Raw genomic sequence first — 27450 nt, 5'->3', positions numbered from 1 at the left:
ATGCTGTACTTTTCATTCCCAACATTCTCACCAAGTTTTAAATTTCCATAGACATCAGATTTTTCCAGTTTGGTTTCATTTATATTGCTTTAACCTGTCACATTTTGTAAGGGTAATTAACAGGAGCTATTTAAAGTTGTTTTTTTCACCGCCATTAAGAAATAGTTTCTATTTGGTGGCTGTAACTACACAAAGGAAGTACTTGAAAACTCTGTCTGGTAAAAAAGAAATTCCAGAAGATGCTGTTATTGAAGGAATCAATTTCCTTCAGGAAATTTTCTTACTCAGAATTTTGTTTGCCAAAATAGACGTATGTCCATTTGTGTAGATACCTTATTAAAATTTTCTTCAGGGCACCTGGGTGGCTCAGTGGGTTAAGCCTCTGCCTTCGGCTCAGGTCATGGTCTCAGGGTCCTGGAATCGAGCCCCACGTTGGGCTCTCTGCTCAGCGGAGAGCCTTCTTCCCTCTCTCTCTGCCTTTCTCTCTGCCTACTTGTGATCTCTCTCTCTGTCAAATAAATAATAAATTTTTTTTAAAAAGATTTTTTTTTTTCATCACTAATCTAAGACTTAGTATCTTGAAAACTTGTCTCTTGTGAAATACAAGGTAGACAATACAATAATCCAAGTGGTCAATGGAAAACTGAGCTGGTCGATGGGAAAACTAATTTCTGTTATTGTTTCATATAAATTTGGATGGAAATTTCTTAATTCATTCACAATGATTGGGACTATTTTACTGTGTCAAATACAGGGAATTTTTCTCTAGGCCAAATAGTGTGTGTGTATGAGTATGTATATAAGTATATATATGAAAAGATAGATAATATGTATGTATATATACATTATATAGCTTTTTTTGTACATCCATCAACATTTACCAAACTTGGGAAATTAGTAGTTATTACTTAAAAAATATGTGGCAAATTGTATTTGCCAAAAATCACAACAGAAATATTTCTGATCCCACATGTTCTTTCCAGAACCTTTCTACTCTCTCATTAAGAGGTGAAATGTTTCCCTTTTCCCTGAAATTTGGCTGCCTTGATAAGTAGATGTAGTGGAATTGACAATAGGCAACTGCAAAAGCTTAGTCATCATAGATAATACAGCTCTGCCTGACTCTCTGTTTCTCTTGGAGTGTTCACCCTTTGGACCCTAGCCTCCGTATTGTGAGGAAGCCCAGGTAACATGAGAGGTTATATAGGGCACGTGATCAAGCAAATTTCAGATGATTCCACTCCCAGGCCTTCAAGCTGCCCCATCTGGCACTGAGTTGAGCAGAAACAAGTAGTTATTGCTGAACTCTGCCTAAACTTGTAAACAATATACATTATTTTGTTTTCAGATAAGTTTGGAACATACTTAATTGAACATCAAAGGAAATTTCTTTTCTATAGGAAAGCCTTCATGTGCTAATATGTGTGATGCTCTCCAAGAAGATCATAGAGTACTTTGTATAAAGGATCTCATATGTTATCATTGGAAAATGCTTCTCTGTAGTCATCATTTTAATGGTTATGTATTCTGTTGATAAACCATCTTCTTCATTTATCTTTGCTTGAACATTTAGGTTATTTACAACATTTTGCTGTTAACGTGTGATTTAGGAAAAATTTGGTTTTCCTTTTTGTTATCTGCAGAGAGTTTATTCTTTGCAGTAAAATTATTATGCCATAGCATCTAAAATTGTTAATGACTGGCTACACTAACTTCTAAAAAATTAAAAATACTTTCCATTACCAAAATCAATACAGATTGCATCATTTCTCCGAAGGCCTTGATAGTTTTTTAACACTATCCTTCTTTTTAACTGCAAAAAGTGTAAAGTTGTACTGCAGAGTTGTTGTAGTTTGAATTTCTTTAACTTTTACCAACATCGAAAAAGACTGAACTTAGAAGACTTTTTGTTTTGTTTAGCACTCCAGTTAGTTGCATGGGTTCTCATGTTCTCATGACAACTCAACCTCTAAATACCTAGTTTTGTTTCTCAGTGTCTATGCATTGGCTTCCTCATCCATAAAATGGGCATATGAGTAATACCTGTCTCATGTTCTTTTTTATTATTATTATTATGTTATGTTAGTCACCATACAGTACATCATTAGTTTTTTATGTAGTGTTCCATGATTCATCGTTTGCGTGTAATACCCAGTGCTCCATGTACCTCATGTTCTTGTAAGGAGTAAATAAAATACTGCTCGTAAAGCAATTAATTTTTTATATTATGATATTATTTTAAACACTCAAAGAAAGCTCAGTAAGCTTATATTTCCTTATGCAGTGAATTTATAATGATTTTATATTTCTGTGGATTATGTGGATTGAAGATGTTAATGTCTATAAAATAATATGTAAAATATCTCCACAGCAATACCTAGATTAGTGTTTAACTGAATAACTGCATCCTAGTCTATCCAAACTGATGCAAAAACTACTAGAAAGGCAAATAATGTGTCAGGCTTTTGATGGTGATTTTAATATTACTACATTTTAGCATTTCAGTATTAATTCATACCTTCAACTGTGACATTTAAAAGAAAAACAACAAATAATAAATGCACTAATGTGTTAAAGGGAAAAACATTTGTTATCAATATAGAGTCTGTGAATCTCTAAATTTCCTATGAGTGTCAACTCTACCAAGATATCATGTATAGTATACTATCATTTAAAATATGACTAAAATGATTTGACTTTTAAACAAATATATCATCCCATGCACATGAATGTTAAGTCTTCTAAATTAATCATCTCAAGAAATAATTGTACGTTTATCTCATGCTAATATTCCTTAAAAATTTGAAACTGCTCTTCTAGAATTTTTTCTGATCCTGAAATGCATTCGTTTGACTCTGTTGAGAAGTCCACTCATCTTCTTCAAACAATTGCTTAAATTTTACCTCCTCAACAAGACTTATCTGACCATTCTTTTTTTTTTTTCTGATCTACTCTTTTAGCAACTGAAAATGGAATACAGTATTTTTTTTTTTTAAAGATTTTACCTATTCATCTGACAGAAGCAGATAGGCAGGCAGAGAGAGAGGGGGAAGCACAGGCTCCCTGCCAAGCAGACAGCCCGATATGGGACTCGATCCCAGGACCCTGAGATCACGACCTGAGCCGAAGGCAGCGGCTTAACCCACTGAGCCAGCCAGGTGCCCCGGAATACAGTATTTTTAACTATAGTCACTATGGTGTGTATTACAGTGCCAGGATTTACTTATCTTATAATTAGAAATTTGTTCCTTTGACCCCTTTCACCCATTTTGCCCACGTCCACCCCCACCTCTGGCAACCATCAATCTGTTGTCTCTCTGTGAGCTCATGATTTTGGGAGTCTTTTGTTGTTTTATTCCACATAGATATGAGATCATATGGTATTAGGGTTTTTGGTATTTGTCTTTCTGTATCCAACTTGTTTCATTTAGGATAATGCCCTCAGTATCCATCCACGTTGTCTCACATGGCAAGATTTTATTACTTATGGCTGAATAATAGTACTTCATTATATGTACACCACATTTCACAATTCCTTTTTAATGATTCCTTAATATTCCATTATATGTGCATTTTCTTCTTTTAACCATGTTCTTTTTTGTTGAAGTATAATTAACGTACAGTGTTATATTAGTTTCAGGTATACAACATATTGAGTCAAAAATTGTGTACATTACTCAGTGCTCATCACAATAAGTACAGTCACCATCTATCATGAAACACATTATTATCATATTATTGCCTATATTCCCTATGATGTAATTTTTATCTCTATGACTTATTTTATAACTGGAAATTTATACTTCTTAATCCCCTTTATCTATTTCACCTATCCCTCACCCAGCATTCTCTGCTCTAGCAATCATTATTTTGTTCTCTATATTTAAGAATCTGTTTTTGTTTTCTTTCATTCATTCATTCATTTCTTTTCATTTATTTCATTCATTCATTCATTCATTTCTTAGATTCCACATGCAAGTGAAATATACATACATTTTCTTTCTTCATTCATCCATTGATGGCCACTTAGTTGTTTCCATGTCTTAGCTATTGTAAGTAATGCTGCAGTGAAACTGAGGGTGCATATATATTTTCAAATGAATGGTTTTTTATTTTCTTTAGAAAATTACCCAGAAGTGGACCTGCTGGATAATATAATAGTTCTATTTTTAATTTTTTGGAGGAACCTCCATATTGTTTCCCTTAGTGGCTGCATCAGTTTACATTCCTAACAACAGTGCATGTTATTTTCTCCACATGATCACCAGCACATGTTGCTTGTCTTTTTAAGAAGAGCCATTCTGACAGGTATGAGGTGATATGCCATTGTGGCTTCGATTTGCATTTACTTGATGCATTTACTTGATGCATTTACTTGGCCATTTATATTTTCTTTGGAAAAAAAAAATATATATATATATATATATTTTTTTTTTTTTTGCTTTGCTTTGCTTTTGAGTTTACAAGTTCTTTATGCATTTTGGATATTAACCCCTTATCAAATATGTGATTTGTAAATATTTTCTCTAAGTCAATAGTTTGCTTTTCATTTTGAGAGTTTGAGAGGGTAGAGCTTTTTAGTTTGATGTAGTCCCACTTAATTTATTTTTTCCTTTCTTGCCTTTGCTTTTGTTATCAAATCCAAAAAAGTGATTGTTATCAAATCCAAAAAATTATCACTGAGACCAATATCAAGGAGCTTACCACATGTTTATTTTTTTTTAAGAGTTCTACGGTTTCAGATCTATACTCAAGTCTAATCCATTTTAAGTTAATCTTTATGGATGGTGTAAGATAATTGTCTAGTTTCATTCTTTTGCATGTGGCTGTCCAGTTTTCCTAACACCATTTATTGAAAATATTGTCCTTTCCTCATCATATATTCTTGGGTCCTTTATCATAAATTAATTGACCATATATGCATAGGTTTATTTCTGGGATCCCTGTTCTGGTCCACTGATCTGTGTGTAGGTTTTTGTGCCAGTACCATGCTGTTGTGGTTACTACAGCTTTGTAAGGTAGTTTGAAATTTGGGAGCAGGTGCCACCAAATTCTGTCCTTTCTCAAGATCTCTTTGGCTAGTCAGGGTCTTTTAAGTAGTTTCATATACATTTTAGGATTGTTTTTTCTATTTTTGTGGGATTGCACTGAATCTATAAATGGCTTATAGTAGTATGGCCATTTTTACAATATTAATTCTTCCAATCTGTGAGCACAGAATATCTATCCATTTATTTGTATCTTCTCCAATTTCTTTAACTAATGTCCTATAGTTTTCAGTGTACAGGTCTTTCACCTCCTTGATTAAATTTATTCCTAGGTATTTTTATTCTTTTGAGGCAATTGCAAATGGGATTATTTTCTTAATTTCTTGTTCTGATAATTTGTTATTTGTGTATAGAAATGCAGTAGACTTTTGCATATTGTTCTTGTATCCTGTAACTTTACTTAATTAGTTCTAACGTCTTTTGGTACATTCTACAGGGATTTTTATATATAATACGTCATCTGCAAGTAATAACAATTTTACCTTTTCCTTTTCAGTTTGGATGCCTTTGTTTCTTTTTCTTGCCTAATCGCTCACACCAGGACTCCATTTACATACTATGTTGAATAAAAGTGATGAGAGTTGGCACCCTTGTCTTGTTCCTGATCTTAAAGGAAAGTACTCATATTTTTTACAATTGAGATATCATTACCTTTAGGCTTGTCACATATGGACTTTATTATATTGAGGTGCATTCCCTCTACACCCAGAAAAACTTTGTTGAGAGTTTTTCTTATGAAAAGATGTTGAATTTTGTCATATTTTTTCCTGATTCTGTTGAGATGATCATATGATTTTAACTTCTATCTTGTTAATGTGGTATATCACACTGATTGATTTGTAGATGTAGAAACATTCTTGTGTTCTTGGAGTAGATCCCACTTGATCATTATGTGTGATCCTCTTGACGCATTGTTGATTTGGTGTGCTATTTTGTTGAGGATTTTCCATCTATGTTCATCAAGGATATTGACCTATAATTTTCTTATGGCATCCTTGTCTGGTTTTGGTATTAGGGTAATGCTGACTTTGTACAATGATTGGGAAACATTCCTTCCTCTTAATTTTTTGAAGAGTTTAAGAAGGACTGGTGGTATTAATTCATCTTTAAATGTTTGGTAGAATTCATCCAGTGAAACCATCTGATCCTGGAATTTTGTTTGTTGGTACATTTTGATTATTGATTCAGTCTCTCTTCTAGGAATCAGTCTGTTCAGATTTAGATTTTTCATGATTCACTTTTGGTAGGTTGTATATTTCTAGGAATTTATGCATTTCTTCTACATTGTCAAATTTATTGGTATAGAATTCTTCATAGTTACGATTCTTTGCATTTCTGTGGTATCGTAATATGTCCTCTTTCATTTCTGATTTTATTTATTCGAGTCTTCTCTTTTTTTGGTGAGTGTATCTAAAGACCATCTATCTTGTCAATTTTATCTTTTCAAAGAACCAGGTCTTAGTTTAATTTTTGTTCTCTATTTTTAGTTTCTATTCCATTTATCTCTGCTCTGATTTTTGTTATTTCCTTTTTCCACTAACTCTGGGCTTTGTTACTCTTTTTCTTTTTCTTTAAGGTATAAAACTAGGCTCTTTCTTTGAAATTTTTCTTGTTTTTTTGATGCAGGCCTTTATTTCTATGATCTTCCCTCTTAGAATTGTCTTCATTACATCTCATAGGTTTTGATACATTGTATTTCCAGTTTCATTTGTCTCAAGCTATTTTTTACTTTCTCCTTTAATTTCTTCTTTGATTCATTGATTGTTTAGTAGTATGTTGTTTAATTTCCACATATTTGTGAATTTTCTGGTTTTCTTCTTATAAGACCATTCTACTTTAAACTGCCACCCTTTTTCATCTTACCTTTTCTTTTTTTTTTTTTAGCTTAAATTTTCTAATGCATTGTGTAATGTAATATTTATTGCATGCCCACAGTAGAAGCTAAATGCACTTAGGCAAGGATTTTGCAATTTACTACACTTACTTTCTCAAAAAGGTTATAAACAAAAAAATCTCAGTTTTTATAAAAATGTAACATGTAGGGGCGCCTGGGTGGCTCAGTGGGTTAAGCCTCTGCCTTCGGCTCAGGTTGTGATCTCAAGGTCCTGGGATCAAGCCCCGCATCAGGCTCTCTGCTCAGCAGGGAGCCTGCCTCCCCCTCTCTCTCTGCCTGCCTATCTGCCTCCTTGTGATTTCTGTCTGTCAAATAAATAAATAAAATTTTTTTAAAAATGTAGCATGTAAAGCAAATGTAAATCAAAGTTAAATTGTTTCCAAATACACATATGATCTGGTTTCGCCACAGAAGAAATTATATGTTATACATGTACTGATGGGTTTTAAAAACACAGAACATCATAAAGGCAAAATTTAAAAACAAGAACTTCTAAAGAAGTGCTTTGATCTAAATAGTTTGTCTTCATATTCCCTTTATTAACTAATATGGGCAATTCTTCAAAAGTGCTTTAAAACATTTTTTAAGATTAAGCATTGGAAACATCATTTACTTATTCATTCACTCATTTAAAAAAATATTTGTGCACCATTTATTTACTGGGGATTATTATGAAGCTCATATATACAATGAAGGAGCCAAAGTCCCTACCCTCATGGAGCTCACTACCTATTTTTAGAGATGGACAATAAGCCACTTAATAGTTAAAGAATGTAATTTCAGAAAGTGACATGTTTTAGAAAGAAAAATAAAATATGATAAGCAGTTAGTGGATGATAAAGAGCTGGTAATGTTATTTTAATTTAGATATGGTGGTCAGGAAAGACTCTAGGAAAATGATATTGAAGCAGAAACCACCCAGATGATGGAAGTGAAAGTCATGAATTGGGGAAGAGTGGCCAGAGTAACAGAATGGAACAGCACATAGAAAGGCTTGTTGGTCAGCAAGAACTAATGTCTCTGAGGAATAGCAAGAAATCCCATGTGCTGGTATGGAGAAAGTAAGAGAAAGAGTGGTTTGAAATGAGACTGAAGAGATTGAAGGGGCCAAACATGTAAGGACCTTAGAGTTCATGTTAAGGAATACTATAGTAAGGTTTTATTTTATGACAAGAATCATTTGTGGGTTTTAAGTATGGTATTGATGGGATTTGTGGAATTTAAGACATTTTTGAAAAACATTGAGTGATAACTTTAGGGTTTTATTTAAAAAGCAACTCTTAAAAGCCATAAAATAATAGACTGGGTTTTTTAACTATGAAAATTTCTAAGTAATTAGAAAAAATCCAAAAATTAAGTTAAAAGTACTTGAAAACCTACAAATTAATATTTGGTAGCTATAATAAGGAAGATGCTGATTTTCTTAATACAGGAAGAGTGCAACAATTCAATATAGAAAAGAAAACTCATTTGTATAAAAGACATGAACATGCAGTTTATCAAAGAATTGCAAATGGTTAATACACAAATGAAAATATTCAATTTACCATTTTCTAGTGATTGATTGCTGCCTATTACTATTTTTTGCTATTCTTTCATCTTCTTTTCTTAGAGTATTATTTTAACAGTACTGTAGTAGTTCCTTTTTATTGCGTATGGCTGATTATAATGGTTTTAGCTGGCTAGGCATTTTTAAGAGGGATGTGTGTGTTGGTAGGAGAGTCCAGAGTACTGTTTCACGTTTGCTAGTCTTCACAAGGGAGTAGGCTTGTCTGTGTATTCTTTGTGCAGCTCCTACCCTCTCTGGTTCTTTAAACCTGAGGATTCTGTTGACAGCTCAGCTCACCTCTGTTCCCATACCTGTGATTGCAAACAAGACAACTTATTTATGTTTTTTTACCTTCAGGTCATTTTTGCTCTCATTTTTTAGGGGTCCTTTACAGTATAGTCTTTTCACTACAAGGGTCGTTTACCACTACATTTCTCCAAGACTGTTTCTCCTCACCTACTCTTATGTGTTTTCTGCTAGTCTCAGCTACTTTTTTGCCTTTTTTAGGGTTTGGGGATTATATCTGAATCTTAATATTGATGAAAATCTATTGTATGGACTTCTCCATGAAAAAAGGAAAGGAAAAAGGAAGGCAAGGAGGAAGGGTGGGAGGGATGGATGGATGGTAACAGAGGCAGAGAGAGAAGAGAGAAAATGAATAAAGCAATTACCTCAGAATGAAACTCATGGTCTAGAAAGCAAGTCAGGGAAAATGTTTTAAAAACATTAAGAGATGAATTATGAGTTGGCAAAACTTATGAAAGAAGTATTTATTTCAAAGATAAAATTGGAAAGACCACAGGGAGACTAAGCATTATAGAAAGTACATTAAGGAACATGTTAGGATGCAGAGAATGGGGAACCCTCTTCACTGTTGGTGGAAATGATAGGTCAATTAAGGCTGCAAATAATAAAAGTATGAGCAGAGTTGAAGAGTACAAAGAAAAACACTGAAAAATACTAACTGAAATAGGACAAGTGAATGAAAATAAGGACAAAGCAATGGAAAATATGTTAATATCATAATTGCTTATGGGAGTAAACAAATAGATCTTGAATAAGGAAGTAAAAAACAAAGTTATAAAAAAAGTTGCATAAAGTTCTAACTACTGGAACAGAGATAGGGAGGAACTAAACATGAAGAAAAATGAGATAACAATGATAAAATTTTTTTTTATTTCCAGAAAACATGTTGAAATAATAATAAAATGAAGATCATTTCTATTTACCAGATGCCCACTGTTACACTAATCATTTGATGTTATACTGAAGGGAATCAGCCAAGAGAATTTACGTAAATGGACTTAATTCATGTTAGTTTTTTAAAAAGTGGATTTCCAGCTAAAGCACAGAGCAAAATTTTATTCTCTGATATATGCAAGAAACACAAGTAAATTAAAGAATTTTAGGAATGTTGAAAACTAAAGATAAAAATTAAGCCAAATAAAAGCCAACAATACTTACTTCAGACCAGAAGAATCAGTCCACATTAACATCTTGTGAGATGAATGAAGTTATTTTTTAATGTAAAGAGTGTAATTCATTGATAATGTAGCAGTTATGAATATCTGCAAACCAGATAACATGACACCAACCATTATAAAACAAAAACAGTGCAGGTACAAGAAAATAGTCAAAACACACCAGATGTGGGAAGCTTACTCATTGTCCTTACAGTTCATGACAGATTAAGCAGGTGTTGGGGGCAAAGGAGGAAAGAGGAAGCACTGCAAATTCATTTGTACAAGTCAGGAATATTGTAAAGATGCCCACTGCCATGACTATTATTTAACATTATGATGAAGGAAATCAGCCAAGAGAAAGGTATTAGAAGTTTTTTTAAAAATCAGTAAGGTGAAGTTAAACCCCTGCATGCAGATGATATGATTATATACCTGGAATTATCACCTGAAATAAAATGAACTGAGTAACTACTATAAATAATAAGATGTATTGTGGTACACTTTTGTAGCAACATGGACGGGACTGGAAGAGATTATTCTGAGTGAAATAAGTCAAGCAGAGAGAGTCAGTTATCATATGGTTTTACTTGTTTGGGGAGCATAACAAATAACATGGAGGACATGGGGAGATGGAGAGTAGAAGGGAGTTGAGGAAAATTGGAAGGTGGGGGTGAACCATGAGAGACTATGGACTCTGAAAAACAACCTGAGGATTTTGAAGGGGCGGGGGGTGGGAGGTTGGGGGAGCCAGGTGGTGGGTATTAAGGAGGGCACATATTGCATGGAGCACTGGGTGTGGTGCAAAAACAATGAATACTTTTACGCTGAAAAGAAATAGAAAGAAAGAAAGAAAGAGAAAGAAAGAAAGAAAGAAAGATATATTGTGGTACAAGATGAATAATGTATCCATATGAGTAACTTTCATGTATACCAAAATAACTTTAAGACTTATTGCCATATTGTACCTAGGCATATTGTTTGGGTATTTATAATAAGGTTAGGTACATTGTTTGTGTATTAATTTCTTATGGCTGCTATGAAAATTAGCATAAATTTAGTGGCTTAATGCAACAGATAATGATTTCCTCACTTTTCTAGATACCAGAAATCTGAAATATGTGTCACTGGGCAAAATCAAGATGTTGGCAGGACTTTCTAAAGATTCTAAGTGAGCAATCCTTTTCTTGCCTCTTCCAGCCTCTAGTGGCTGCCAACATGCTTTGAGTTGTGGTCACATCTCTTCAATCTCAGGCTCTATGGCCACATTGCTTCCTGGTCTTCTGTATATATCTGCTTTCCTCTCATAAGGACCTTTATGATTGCATTTAGGGCCCATCTGGATAATTCAAGATAATCTGCTTGTTTCAAAATCCTTTAATCACATCTGAAAATACCCCTTCTCCTTGTAAAATAATGTTTACTGGTTCCAGGCATTAAGACATGGTATTTTTGGGTGGCCTTTATTCACTGTATGTATATAATGAATTAATTTCCTTTCTATGGAATGTAAAATGGTACTAGCTATGTACCATCTTTGGGAGAATCAGAAAACTACTACCTGTGGGATAATTAAGAAAATAGTCACAAATCACTTTTTTAGAACTTAATTCTCTCACAGAACCCTAGTTGGAAAAGGCTGTATTGGAATATGAATTGACAGAACAAACAAGATTATAAACTCTAGCAATAGACTTGATAAAGGAAGAAATATTGAAAATGATATGGATGGCATCACATATCTGTGGGAAAAGGTGGACTATTTAATACATGTTGTTCAGATAATGGGTTAGCTATCTGGATTAAAAAATTGAATCCATACCTGCATATCAGGAAGAGTTATATGGATTATTAGCCAGAATAGGCATCTACTGAACATAGCTGAAAAAGAAAAACCACAGCAGTTTAAGATGAAAAGAGGAAAATATCAAAGGATGAATCAAATGTGTATAAAAGATGTCTGTAATTAATAAGCTATAATCAATGGCAAAAGAGGGCATGTGGGATACATCCAGAAGCAATGAAAGGGATGATACTGGAGACATTAGTTAAAGACATTCAATGAATACACCATATGCCATCTGATAGAGCATCTTCAATTGACCTATTATCTGAATTCTCTCCCAATCTCCTTCTAAGAAATATACACAAATCCAGAAACAACGGAGCCATAAGACTGTTTTCTAGTGGGTACTAAATTATTACCTCTATTTAGTGAGAGTTAAATATGTAACATTCTCTATGGATTTCAGTCCTAGAAACCGAGAATAGAATGATGGTTGTTGCCAGGGGTTGGCAAGTGGAGGAAATGAGGAAATGATTTTGTTCAAAGGGCACAATCTTCCAGTTATAAAATAATGAAGTTTCTGGAATTTAATATTCAGCATGGTGCCTATAGTTAATAATAACTATTATATAGTTAGAAGTTGCTGAGAGAGTAAATCTTAAATGTTCTCACCACACACACACACACACACACAAGTAATTAAGTAAACCGATGAAACTGTTAACTAACCATATTGTGTAATCATTTTGTAATATAACCATGTATCAAATCATGTTATACACCCTGGAGTTACTAGTCTTATATGTCAGCTATACCTCTGTGAAGTTGGAGGAAAAATGACATATTCTCTGAGGAAAAAAAAAATAAAAATACTTGTGAATATGTGAAATTATTTATGTTCTATATTTATATCAAAGTATGAATATTCACTTCAGAAATATTATATTTTATTGTGAGATTCTGCCTAGATACTACTGGTTGGTGTTAGGTAAAATGCAGTAAATGCATCAGATTACCTTTCAAAATCTGAAAAATTCCAAATTCCTAAATAATTTATCCCTAAGAGTTTCTAAGAGGTATATAAAACTTGCAAAATGAGACATGCAAGAAATTATTGCTGGTGTTTATCTGTGGCAAGAAAATTGGGGCTTTTTTTTCACCTCATATCCTTCTATGCACTTTGAATTACATTAATCATAAATTACTTGAGAAAGTTACTTTAAAATGAATTATGGTATATCTCTGTGATGGGAAGAACTGTCAGTCTATGTCATGATTTTTAGGTGGGTGGTACTTTTAACCAAGAGTCTAGAGAAAGTTGAGATAACTATGAGCTGGAGTATAGGATGGACTTTATGGAAAGTTAGTTATCTTTATAGATTCTTTTTACATGTTTGTCACTTATATGAGCTCTTCATTCCCCAACTTTTTAATTACTTATTTTTCTTTGAAACTCTTTTTTTCCTTTGAAACTCTTAAACTAAGCTTTTAATGACCAAGCAAATATTTCCATGAATTATAAAATTAATGGAAATAGTGTCACCACATGCCTCTATTCTATTAATTAATAGTAAAAGAATTTATTTGAAGCAAATTGAATTTTAATTAAGTGTCTCCAGTTATGTTTCTTGATGGGATTTTTTAAACATCTTTATATTTAATACAAAATTTTTCCAAGTCAAATGTGATTTTAACCCTTAATATTACTTCCATCTTTTAATTGGTATTAGCATAATATACTGTAACTTCATTTGATTTTACCATGAATGCGTAGTTTTTTATATCACCTTCTAAAACTGATTGTGTTGACATAGTAGTCCATATAACTGACTTTGTTACACGTGACCATTTAATTATATATATTCTTATGCTATTTAAGATTTTTAGTTTCACATATTACTTAATAAAAATATAGACGCACCTGGGTGGCTCAGCAGGTTTAGCAACCAACTCTTGATTTTAGCTGGGGTCATGATCTCAGGGTCATGAGATTGAACCCTGTGTTAAGATCAGTGCTGGGCATTGAATCTCTTGAGATTCTCTCTCTCTCTCTCTTTCTCTCTTTCCCTCCCTCCCTCTGCCCATTCCCAGCCCTGCCTCCCTCTGTGTGTACATGTGCATGTGTTCTTTGTCCCTCTCTTAAAAAAAAAAAAATGTGTGTGTGCGTATGAAATAAAACTACCTATTGAAGGAAGGATTCATGTTTTATTGCTTTTTCAATTCCAACTAAAGTCCTGATGTGGACTTTAAGAAGTTAATAAATACGATTTGATCACAGTATCTTTATGTTATATAATAGATCTTAATATCATTTTCATTTCAAAAAAGAAAAGTAAAGTCATGAAACTACTTAATTTCCAGCTGCAAGCATTAGCTGAATTTCTTCATCCTAAATAAGACCTACAGACTGATTTTCCTGCAAATCAGTTGCTACTGCTACATTATCTTAACATATATGTACCCTTTGCATTATTCCTTTCTACCTCCAATGTTGAGTATACAGTTTATGAAAGACTGCAGAATTATTTTTTTCTAGTACTTCAAACATGCTTTACACAGACTATTAAAGAAATAGCAGGTTCTATAAAATCAGAAGCTCACATTTTGCTCAATTACCTAGATACAGTTATATTTTATACTTTATATTATTAAATATTCTCGTAACATTAAACATATTGTGATGTTAAAAGGATAAAACAACAAAAAAGAATTTTTAATGTTGTGATTTACCACATACTGGAATAAATATTGGGAGCAGTTTGAATTTAGGTCATGGTTATGTAACAGAATCTAGTAATCATGTTATCATGTTATACTTATAAATTGAAACTTATCCATTTTACTTTTATTGTTCAATGTGAATAAACACAAATTATAAAAAATAATTTCAATGACTAAATAAACATTGGTAATTTGGTAAGAATTTTATCCTGTTACAATTTATTTTCTAGGAGTATCAAAGAAAGTGTGTTGGTTTCTTGCTACATATATTCAGAGTTTTAAATAAATTTTCAGTTGTACCTATGTTTTGTTATTTATATTCTAAAAAATGTTTTTGGTTATTTTCTTTTATATATATAAATGTATACATGTATACATATAAGTGTATATATATGAGAGAAAACTATGCTGTATAAAATCAATGTAGCTTTTCCTAATCTACTGAAGAAAATGTCTCTTTTTACTCTTTGTTAACTAGCTGTGATCTACTGTTGGAAGTGGCCATTTAGCAGATCTTAATACCCTAGGCATCAAGCCAGTTTATGTGTTCGAGTGAGTAACATCTTCAGTGCAAGATGAACATCAAGTTCAGGAACCCGGATAAATGAACATAGATTTTGGTGGATTTTGCTTTGTCTTTGCTTTCTTTTTCTTTTTTCTTCTATAATTCATCTTTTATAAGTTAAAACTTAAGGTTGTTCAAATGCAGACAGATTCTAGTTTCTTCATTCTTTCACTTTTCTGGTTAAATATTCAATTTTAAATTTTCTCCTGTTTCCAAAAGCCATTATTCACCAATATAAGTAACTTTATATTGGTTTATAAACATTCTCTAACTTAAATTGGAATTAAAAGAAATTGGACACCAGATTTAAGGAGGAATTGCCAGATTAACTTTCTATAACTGTTTTCAGCATTTGACAGAAATTTTTAACTTTTGTTATATCTCTATGGTAAGGACATACTAAAGTCTAGCCCAGCCTTATTATATTATTTGATTCTTTCCCTGTGTTTCTTTTCTTATCTATACTAATTATGTGTGCTCTATGATTAGACTTGTTTATGTATGTTTAGATTTTTAAATGTGAAATATCTGAAGAAATAAACAACTATTTTCTTTTAGGTATATCATATAAGAGCACTGTGGTTATTCACAGTCTTGAACAGAAATATTTCCCCTAGTATCTTGGCAGCTTATTTTAAATACTTTAGAAACAAAAGATTATCTGATAAAGTGAATTTATTCTTTTTTTAAAGAAAAAATTTTAACGATAGCATTATTGAGGTACAATTCAGATGCTATATGCTTTACAATTTTAAATTGTACTATTTGGTTATTTTCTGTATATTTACAATGTTGTACATCAATCCCCACTATCTACTTTCAGAACATTTTCATCCCAGAAAGAAACCCTGTACCTTTTAGCAGTCATACTCCATTCCCCTTTACTCCAAGTCCCTGGCAACCACTAACCTTTCTGTCACTATGGATTTGTGGATTCTGGACATTTCGTATATATAGAATCATACAGTATGTGGGTTTTTGTGTCTGTCTTTCACTTAGAATAATATTTTCAAGGTCCATCCATCTTGTAGCATGTGGCAGAATTTCATTCCTTTTTATGGCCAAATAACATTCCATTGTATGGGTTATATTACATTTTGTGTATCTATTCATCAGTCCATAAGAGTCCATTCTTTTTGTACCAGTTATTAATCTTCAGTGACAAGAAGCCTGAAATTATAGTTTGGTACTGAGCAGTCTCTGATGTCTTTTAGACATTAAGAATTTGTGTTTTCTTTTTTATTTATTTATTTTTGATTATGTTATGTTAGTCACCATACAATACATTTAAAAAAAAAAAGCTTTTGCATGTCTGATAGTTAAATTTAAGCTTGCCTTTCAAAATTCTAGAAACTTCATTCCAAAATGCATCTGGCTCCCAAAAATTTTGGTTGAGGAATTGTCTGGAAATTAAGAGGGAAGGATAATTTGGTCATCTGTAGAGACTATTCAGTTTATCCTTTTTTTAAGTAAGCATTTACTAGACCTTTTTTCTTTCTCTATATATGAATAAAGGACATTGTTATTGGCAATAATTTTAAATCTTTGTATTACTTTTGTCATCTAATTGGTTAATATGCCCAATGGATTCTACCTTATTAATACCTCTTACTTCATTCTCTCTTTTCTGTTCTTACCTCTAGGTACTGAGTTCATTTTTTTTTTTTTTTTTTTTTTGTCCCAGCTGGTACACTTACTAACATTAAACACAAGACCATTCTCTTCCCTGACCCCAGGAAACCATGGCCACAAAATCACAGGCTCCCAAAGCAGGGTCCTTCTGCCCCATTCCTGAAACAAGCTCTTAGGCTTTGACAGTAGTCTGAGTTACCCCAGGGCTGTGAGTTACTGAATCTTTTGGTTCATTATCTTCATGACAGCCTGTTTCATGGCATGCTTCTGCTGCAAAACTGGCTGGATTTTCTCTATTTGCTTGTTGAGGAAGTCTGTCTTCTTCCTGAAAAAGATAGCATCTTCAGCTATCTTTTCTACATAGTAGCCTGTCGCCACATCAATGAGTACATGTGCTACGTCATGTAGTTTCCCAGGGACATGTGTAGATCTTGTCAATGAGATGATTAATTCTTTCCCCTTGGTGTTCTTTTTCACCATGTTCGGACATTCCTTGGCTTCCACATACTTGGTCTGTACCACCCTGGGCTGGGTGATGGATGTGAACAAGAACTTCACTTCCTTGTCCAGCTGGTTCTTGATTATTTCTAGCTGTAGCAACCCTGTAAACTAGTATTTATTATACATAGTGAAGATATCCAAGTGCTTTCACTGCTAGTAAGTGGCCTGCTTGCTATTTATCTTCAATTATGTGGAGAAAAATGATTTGACAATAGTAAATTAAAATTATAACAATATTTTTAATAATACTTGACTTTGTGGCCAAATGAGTATTTACATGTATACTGAAAAGTAACTCTAAGTTACAACATCAAAAGTAGGTGACAGACTGTTTTTATGATCTCATCTTTTGGAGTTCTTCATCTTCTGTGCTTTTGACATCAGCTGGTTTTAATTTCTAAATAAGAAAATTCTACTCAAGAAAATTAGGGATAGGACCATATTCTTTTTAATTATGACTTTTTAAAAGTATATGAGACTTTAAGGCATTCCTTTTGATTAGATATGTGCAATTTACAGATATGGTGATGGTTGTCCTAATGCAAATTTACAGGCTTCATGGTAAATGTATGCTTCTCCTTAATTATATGCCACCAGAAGTTCTTTGTGCTTCTTATCTTTAACCAACAATCTATGAGAGAATAAGTTTCAAAAGGTAGGACTAAGAGCTAAACAATTTAAACTTCTGTAATAATCACAAACACCATGATGTTAACCTCATGAATAGCTGAGTGGCTTAGAAAGAAGCATGCTTCTAAGGTCCCTATGATAGTCATTCACTCAAATGCCTTGGATGCTCTTAAGGGGAAGAAATATTCAACTATGCCATTATTCATTTTTTTTAATTACAGATTTAAATAGATGTCATTACTGCTATTAACATTACGAACTCCTTGGAAAACTGTGATCTTCTAGATTGGGGTCAAAATCTTTTCTGTAAAGGGTCAATAATAAATATTTTAGGCTTCACAGGCCAGCATGTCTCTAGTACTACTCATGTGCTGCTAAGGTGTGAATGTAGCCATAGGAATACATAAACAAATGAGTATGGCTGTAGTTATGGGCACTGAAATTTAAATTTTATTTAATTTTCAGATGTCATAGAACTTTTTTTCCTTTGATGCTTTGAGCCATTTAAAAATGTAAATACCATTCTTGGCTCACAGGTCATACAAAAACAGGTGTCAGACCAGATTTGTTTTACAGGCTGAAGTTTGCCAGCTCCTGCTCTAAATGGTTAAATCCACCAGTTGAGAAAAGGAACTCATAAACTTCTCCACTACCAAGTCTATCACACCATTCCAAAGTTCTTACTAATTTGAGCATATGCCTGATGACAGAAGATATTCAATTTGTCACCAGCAGCTTCTGTGTGACTCCAATAATGTTGCTTCTCAGTCCCACTCCATAAGTATCTCATAGAAGTAAATAAAAAATCCTCACCCCTGCCTTTTGTGAAACTAATTGTCTTTTGTAAAGATGATGTATTGTGATGTAACAGAAATAAAACTAGGAGGCTTGAAAAACAGACAGTAGCCGTTGTTCTGCCACTACTCAAAGTGGTCAAGTTTCTCAAACTTCTGAGGCTCCATTTTCTCACTTGTTCATCTCAATGAAGTATTAAGAGGTCATATTGTAATATATGAAATCACAGAGATATGAAAATCACTGGTAAAGTAAAAAGTGTGATGTAAATATGCCACTGTGGTGGTGATTGTGCTTTTTATTTACTCTTACATATGATTTCTGACAGAGCTCCCTATGCTGATGTATCCCTCTTCAGTCTAGGAATAGATTAAGGATTGCACATAAATTTTCTTCAGGCATTTTGCAACCATACTCTCACATTTTTAAGCTATTTTTATCGCTTTACTGTATAGATTTATCAGGTTCATTACTAATAGTACTACGAAATTTTCAAATTATATTCCACATACTCTTTCCTATCACTACTCTATGAGAGCAGAGACCATTTTATCCTTGCTGTATCCGCAGGACCCAAAACAATGTCTAGAATATATTTGGGTCTCATATATAGTTTCTGAGTTGAATTAGTGATGAAGATAATCCCATATGTTTACTTGCTTTTTGTATCAAAAGAAATATAAAAAGCTCGTCATAAACAAAATGTTTTTAAATGCATAAAATAAATAGGATTGCAAAGAAAAATTGACTTTATTCAACTTTACTGAAATGTAATTCTATTCACAGACAGTCCATGGATGCTGGCTCTCAAAATACAGAAGGATTTCTAGCTAGTTTTCAGGAAATATACAACCCATAACTATAAATTACAAAATTACTTTGATAGACTGTAAAACAAATGCAGGCTTTATCAGCTCTCTTCTTTAAGAAATCTTTGCACTTTTAAATTATAATAAAAACAGTGGATTTTTTTTTTAATCTACTTTGTTAAATTTCTTTTGGTTACAACAAGAAAAATAGGTTTTAGTAAGCTTACTCAAAAAGTACATTTGTCTGGGAAGATACCATCATAGAATTGACAGGTGGGAAAGAATGTAACAGGAACAGCTCTGGAGATTTCAGCTTTTTCCAGTGAAATCCGCCATTGATGGTGGCTCCCTGTGATGGGTCCAAATTTCAAAATTCCAGAAGAGAAACCTAAGTGATCGAGCTTGAATCATAGATACATGCCTGAATTAGTCAGCCAAGGTCAAAGAATGGAATTGTGTAGTGGAGCTATCAGCACTGAAGGTTACTGTATGGTAGCAGGATGAACGGGAAAGCCACCTCAAGATATATAAATCTTATTAATCTGCTTCTAGGAAATAGTACATTTATTTTATACTTACTAATTTTTTCAGAAGAAACATTTCACTGCAAGACAACTTTGTCTATTGATAGCTAGACTACCTTTATAATTATGAATTTTAATGTATGCCACACTACCTCCTACTATGTTAATAAATGGATTAATATCATATAATACAGCCAATATAATGCAGTGACACTATATAGCATAGGTGTTAAGAGAGTGGCCTTTGAGCCAGACTTGGATGGCTTCCTATCCCATATCATTTAACTAACTGTGAAAGATTAGATAAGTCACTCAGTTTCTGCCCTTCATTTTTATTGTCTGTAAAAAAGTTTATCAGTGAGCTTTTGCTGATGGTTTATAATACAAACCATAAAATCTCACTGGCATACCACAATAAGCTTTTAGTTTTTGCTCAGGAGTCTGTGGGTAGGTTAAAGTAGGCGGACATGGATCCAAGTGGAGAATGCATCTAAGTCTGAGCCAAATATCTCTCCTTTGCCTTGGAGCTAACTAAAGAATTTTTTTTTTTCCTCAGAGTAAAAAACAAGAGGGCACCTGGGTGGCTCAGTCAGTAAGCGTCAGACTCTTCATCTCAGCTGATAGTGTTGATGTCAGGGCTATGAGTTCAAGCCCAATGTTAGGCTCTGCACAGGGCATGAAGGCTACTTAAAAGAAAAGAAAAACTAGATAACAAGGGAAGAAGTGCAATTGCACAAGCATATTTCTTGTCCATGCACAAGCATATCTCATGCGGCTGTCCGCATGATGTCTTGTTACCCCATTGGTCAAAGTAAGCCCAGGCCCAAAGTCACGGAGCAGAGGTATATACATATACCTTCCATGGAGGTGTGCTAGGGAAAGAGGATGTGATTCAATCTACCACTTTACCATTACTACCCATTAATGGGTAAAATTAATTCTTATCTAATAGAATTATTATAGTTCAATATATGTAAAGACCTTAGAATAGTGCCTGGTACAGAGTAAATGGTCAATAAATATTTGTATTATTGGGCATATTCTTATGCAGAAACACAAAAGTTTGGTGTCATGTTTGTGTGTGTGTGTATGCATATATATACATATATATAAAATTACATGTTTGGGACATGTGTCATTTCCTTGGCATTGGACACACATGCTAAATTTAATTTAAAACTAGTCTGTATTTCTGTTACTGTGATTAGATGAGCAAGATTATGTGTCTTTCAGACTGATCAGCCAATTCTGGGATAATCAGTGATTACTACCTCAATTATTTAACTGTTAGTAGAATCATAGAACTGCTAACGACCATTGAGTTCAGTCCTCTAGTTTTACAGATAATGCATTGGGTCAAGAATGGTGAGATACCCAAATGAAAGAGAAAGAGCTAAATAAATAAAGATGGATGGATGAATGATAGATAAGGAATTAAATAGAAAATAGGAATGCAAAGAAGGGCAAACCTAGATCTGTGGACTTCTAGCTGAAAACTCTTACTGTATCACATACTCTAGGTATTGTTTCCATAGTTTTCTTGAAATGCCATTTGTCATATTTTTTTCTTCTGGTGAACCTTAAAAGAAGAAATAAATTTAAGCTTTTAAAATGCTTTTTTACTATTCCTTCAGTTGAAAAGAACTATATTACAGGGTAGGGTTTACTTACAATGTAAAAAACAAAAATAGCTGGTCCTTACAGAAGCCTTCATTTATCCACTTAACTAATATTGATCAAATACTTATCTATTAGGCACTGAGCATACAGCAGAAAAAAAAAATCCTTGATCTGATGAGCATACTAGGTGATCATTCCTTTCTGTGTGATGGAGAGACAGGCAATCTCCTTGTGTGTACAGGAGAGACGGGCAATCAACAAACTAATTTGTAGAATATTCCACAAATAACAAATAGGATATTCAGTAATCTCTTCTGTGCAATTCCAAAATCAAAAAGCTCTGAAGTTGAAAGTGTTTATAATTCATATCGTGGTAAAACCTGACCTAATCTTAATTTGTTTAGTAGTAAAAGTGATATGAGACTATTTATTGCCTTTTTTAAAAATCCCACTTAGAATGAATACATGTTTTCCTGTAGACGTGTTAACCAACTAGACCTCTCAGATACAGAGGGAAGAAGAATGTGTTACATAATTACAGTACATGTACCATACTATCTTTAAAAATGCAAATATTTCCAAACACATCTGGTTCCTATAAGGATTGTGTTGGACTCTATAACATTTAGAAATTATAAATACCATGAATGAAAATAAAGCCAGTATGTGTATAAAGAAAGGGGCCATTGAGAAGGAGGATTGAGTGTGGAAGTTGCATGGCTAGATAGTAAGAGAAAGCCTCTCTGGGAAGTGACTTTAGAGCAGATTCTTGAAACAGGCTATGGAGCTCTCAAGGGAAAAGAAAGAGAGTTTTGGTTATTGGGAATAAACATGTGGCTATCTGGGGGAAAGAGTTTCAGTCTGAGGGAAGACCAAGGTCAAAGACATAAACCAAAAGTGTGCTTAGCATATTCAAGGAAGAACAAGAAGGCACTAAGGCCATCGAATACCAAATAAGGGGAGAGTGGTGAGATAGACTGACAGGTAAACAGGGGCCCAATCATGTAACGTAGGTAAGACTTTATCCTAACAGTTATGGGAAAACTTTGGAGAATTTTGAGCAAAGCAGTCTATAATCTAGTTTTCTTTTTAAAAATGTCACTTTGTTACTCTAATAAAAATACCGCTTTTGCTATGTGGATGATAGATTGTTGTAGTAATAAGGATTTGGAAAAATAAATGATCATGGCTCTGGGTGAAATTCAGAAAATTAATGGTAAAATTTTAGTTTATTAATAAAACTATATCTTAGTCATACTTTAATAAAATATTTATTTGAACAAGTCCTGTGCTATGAATTAATCTAAATATTATTAAACTATTGTGGTTTTTGTTATTTCTAGAATTTTCCCTAAGCATCGAGGCTGGGAAGTTAGCTTTTCCCAGTCTCCCTTCCTCTTCCAAAGATTCTTCTCTTAGGGCTCCTGGGTGGTTCAGTTGGTTAAACATACAACTCTTGGTTTTGACTCAGGTCCTGATCTCATGGGTTGTAGGATTCAGCCCTGTGTCAGTCTCCTCAGTTGGCAGGAAGTCTGCATGAAAGATTCTCTCCCACTGCCCCTCCCTCCGTTCATTCTCTCTTTCTCTCTCTCAAAAGACATAAGTTTAAAAAAAAAAAAAAAAATTCTTGTACCTGCTGAGATACAACCAGAAGAAAAAGCCTGAACTGGGAGTAATAAGAACTGTTTTCTCATGCTAGCTCTGCCACTATTGTAACTTTGGTTGAGTTGTTTAATCTCTCTAGATACCAGTTTCCTGTACTGCAAAGTGTGGGGATTGAATCCTCTGATTGACATAGCTTTTTCTTACTTGCATTCATGAATCTAGCAAGTCTTTTGTGTAAGGCTAAAATTCTATGATTCTTAATGAGAACTCGTAAAAATCTCAAAATGTCCTTAAATGTGACTCTAAAGAAATACAGAATAACTGGCTATCTGTTCAGAATTAGTAAGTTCACTCTTCTTTCCTTTTTAACAGGACCAAGGAAATAAATACCAGAAGGCAAGAGCACAGAATATTTTCTTTCATCAATCCACAGAACCTTGATACTTCTTTAATTCCATCACACACAAAGGAATGACCACCTTGGCAGATGGCCACAGAGGATGTCAACAATTTCTTGGAGGCAAGCAATGAAATATTTATATTATGAGTTTTCTGTTGTTTAGTATGTAGAAACAGGTAGTATTATCTTGCATTTTAATGAAGAAAAACAGTGTTCTTTAGCATAAAAACTTTATATATTATGCATAGCTAATATAGTTATTTCTCTATAGCTAAGCTATTTCTTTCTTACTTTGCTTTTTTCCTGAGCATTTTTGCCTGTCAAAAACTACACTAAGGTCTCTGCATATTGTATTTCATAGTATAGAGCTGCATTAAATCCCTAAATATAAAATAAAAATTTAAATAACAGAAATTAAGTAGCCATGTTTGAAAACACTGCCATTTGTATCCATCTTGGACACATAATCATCTAACTACAAATACTAAATAGTTTCAGAGGTTAGAATTCTTTTCTATTTATAGCCACACCATTTATGAAATTTTTTTAGTTTAATTCCAGCATTTGTTTCTCACTTATTTTTAACAACTGTTCTGAAGTGTTACAAAATCTTGGGAAGTAATCCCTTTATATTCCTCACAGCTTTATATTGTGTAAGAAACCTGCATCAAAAGAACTCATGGAACTTTTAGTTCCTTTCTCAGCAGCTCTTATTGCTCTTGGAAGAAGAGTCAGCCAAGGATTGTGGACCACAGTGCCCTCTTCAAAATTGAAATTAATTATATTACCAGTTAAAGGGAAAGTTTGCTTGGAAAGAAATTCACTGTATTTTTTTTTATTTTTTTATTTTTTTTTTAAGAAATGATCATTTTCTTTCTTTCTTTTTTTAAAGATTTTATTTATTTATTTGACATAGAGGGAGATCACAAGTAGGCAGAGAGGCAGGCAGAGAGAGAGGAGGAAGCAGGCTCCCTGCTGAGCAGAGAGCCTGATGTGGGGCTCAATCCCAGGACCCTGGGATCATGACCTGAGCCGAAGGCAGAGGCTTTAACCCACTGAACCTCCCAGGCACTCTGAAATTCACTGTATTTTATTTTTTATTTTTATTTTTTTAAAGATTTTTTTTATTTATTTATTTGACAGACAGAGATCACAAGTAGGCAGAGAGGCAGGCAGAGAGAGAGGAAGGGAAGCAGGCTCCCTGCTGAGCAGAGAGCCCGATGCGGGACTCGATCCCAGGACCCTGAGATCATGACCTGAGCCGAAGGCAGCAGCTTAACCCACTGAGCCACCCAGGCGCCCCTGAAATTCACTGTATTTTAAAGAAAAAATTTTAACTATAAGGAATCTGCCTTCTCCATCTTCATGAAATATAAAGACTTAAGTAGATGAATATAAAATGAAATAAAAATAAACTCATAAAAATTTAAGTAGAATGCATTAAAATTGAATTTTTCAAAAGATTTTATACAAACAAAGAAACTGTAGATATGCTCAGAATTTTTTATTTAGTAGTAATTCAACTCGTAGGCCTAAGGTCATCACGCAGAGGAGTCTGCTTTTTAAGTTGTACATAGAGGAATGGTTTCTAAGTAAAGGAGGACATAAATGTTTAAAAAGCCCAGTGTACAGCTTCTGAGTTTTCTTTCAGTAACTAGAGTCAAAATTAATTCTTGCTTTTCTGTTGGGGAAAATTTCATCTAATTACATTCAAATTATTCAACTTTTTGGACAGCAAATCCTGATCACCAAAGAAAGGAAAAAGCAGCTGTGTTGCCCTTGCCTCATAGTTATAAGAATAGCATTATTATGCAGTCACTGGGCTTTGTAGAATGAAGAGTGGTTATCCACTGGCTGCCTTCTGGCAGAGATACACCTAACCCTTTCTGAGCTGCTAGTAATGTATGCCTTCTGTTCCTAAGGATCTTTAAAAAACTAATTTCCACTGCTTCCTTCAGCAAACTGATCTAGTATAACAGCTCTCAGGAGTAGGAAGTTGTTTTTAATAAACCTTTGTGCAGTTTTAGTAATCCTCTCTAAAATAGATTTTCTTGTACTTTAATCATGATTTAAATCTTTTCTTAGTTTGATATGATCAACTTAACTATTTTAAGAAAATTTTTAATGGGGCACCTGGGTGGGTCAGTCAGTTGAGTGTCCAGCTCTTGATTTCTCAGGTCATAATCTCTGGATTGTGGCTTTAAGCCCCGTCGGGGGCTTTGCACTCAATGGGGAGTCTGTTGGAGATTCTCTCTCTCCCTCTTTCTCTGCCTTTCCTCCCACTTGTGTGCTCTTTTTCCAAAATAAATCTTTTTAAAAATGCTTTAAATTGACCATTGCTAAATTAGTAGAAATAATTTCTATATATACTGCTTCTCCATATGCAACCAATTTTATCACATTTTTTCTCTAATATTTTTTAACTCATTCCCATTTCATATCCTATTTTGATCTTAAGTTATTCTTTAACCACAGCAATACGTCTTATATCAAATAGCTCTAATTTATATTTCTTCCACATTATATTAAGAACCAGCCCTTTGTTCTCTTTGAATTCCATTCTGCATATGACCATGTCATTAATAAGCCACAGATATTTATAATTTTCATCAAAAGTGCTATTTCACTTATTTCCCATATTTTAAGGCTAATTGTAATATTATAGTCATAAAAACTTTTAGTACTTTGAAAGGCATGTAGAACATACCAAGTATGGCTTATAAGTCTGCTATATAAGAACACAAATTCAAAGAACATATTAAGACTGACTAATCAACCACAACGCTGCCACACCTTCCATCTGTGTGACCTTAGACAAATTACTGATTCCCTTTGACCTCCAGTTTGTACATCTTTAAAATTTAGATGCTAATAATATAATATCAAGGATTAAATGGGATAGATGGGGCGCCTGGGTGGCTCAGGGGGTTAAGCCACTGCCTTCGGCTCGGGTCATGATCTCGGGGTCCTGGGATCGAGTCCCGCATCGGGCTCTCTGCTCGGCAGGGAGCCTGCTTCCCTCTCTCTCTCTCTCTGCCTGCTTCTCCGTCTACTTGTGATCTCTCTCTGTCAAATAAATAAATAAAATCTTTAAAAAAAATTTTTAAAAAATATATAAATGGGAAGATGATATAAGTAAATATCCTAGGTATTTAGCACTTACATAGTTCATAATTCAATAAATAGGTGATATAGTTATTCTACTTTTTGCAAAATTATTGAAACAGGTTCCCTTATGGCAGGCTCAACTCTTTCTAAAGAAATAATGAATTTGTCTGGTATACTTACGCCAAATTTCTTTTACATCATCATGTTGTCATATTGCTACTAAATTTTATTCATTGCATTTTCCCAACAGGCAGTTTGTGTTTAAACATATGAAAATGCAATTTATAAAAAAAATCACTGTTTAGATTCAAAGGGGAACATGCACCCTGATGTTGATAGCAGCATTATCAATAGTAGCCAAACTATGGAGAGAGCCCAAATGTCCATTAACTGAATGGATGAAGAAGTAGTTGTATATATATATTTACATACATCACAGTGAAGTATTATTCAGCCATCAGAAAAAATGAAATCTTCCCATTTGCAATGATGTGGTAGAGCTAGAGTATATTATGCTAAGTGAAATAAGTCAGTCAGAGAAAGAAAAATACCATATGATCTCACTCATATGTGGAGTTTAAGAAAGAAAACAGGTGGGAGCACCTGGTTGGCTCAGTCAGTTAAGTGTCTGCCTTTGGTACAGGTCATGATCCCGGAATTCTAGGATCAAGCCTCATGTCAAGCTCCCTGCTCCACAGGGAGTCTGCTTTTCCCTCTCCCTCTACCCCTTCCGTCCCCCTACTCCTGCTCTCTCTATCTCAATTAAGTAAGTAAAATCTTTTTTTTTTAAAGATTTTATTTAT

The 27450-nt window shown here is 33.6% G+C and overlaps 1 long non-coding RNA gene across 1 annotated transcript in view; it reads left to right on the top strand.

The window, feature by feature from the left end:
• Positions 1-23659, top strand: part of LOC125095865 (uncharacterized) — a 216229-nt gene extending 192570 nt beyond the window's left edge. The window contains exon 3 of the long non-coding RNA XR_007125974.1: positions 23512-23659. This is a non-coding gene — a long non-coding RNA (uncharacterized LOC125095865). The remainder of the gene's footprint in view (positions 1-23511) is intronic.
• Positions 23660-27450: the final 3791 nt, after the last annotated feature.

Source organism: Lutra lutra, chromosome 3 (genome assembly GCF_902655055.1).
Source record: "Lutra lutra chromosome 3, mLutLut1.2, whole genome shotgun sequence".
Lineage (NCBI taxonomy): Eukaryota > Metazoa > Chordata > Mammalia > Carnivora > Mustelidae > Lutra > Lutra lutra.
The sequence above is the reverse complement of the archived record's forward strand: the minus strand, read 5'-3'. Positions and strand labels throughout refer to the sequence as shown.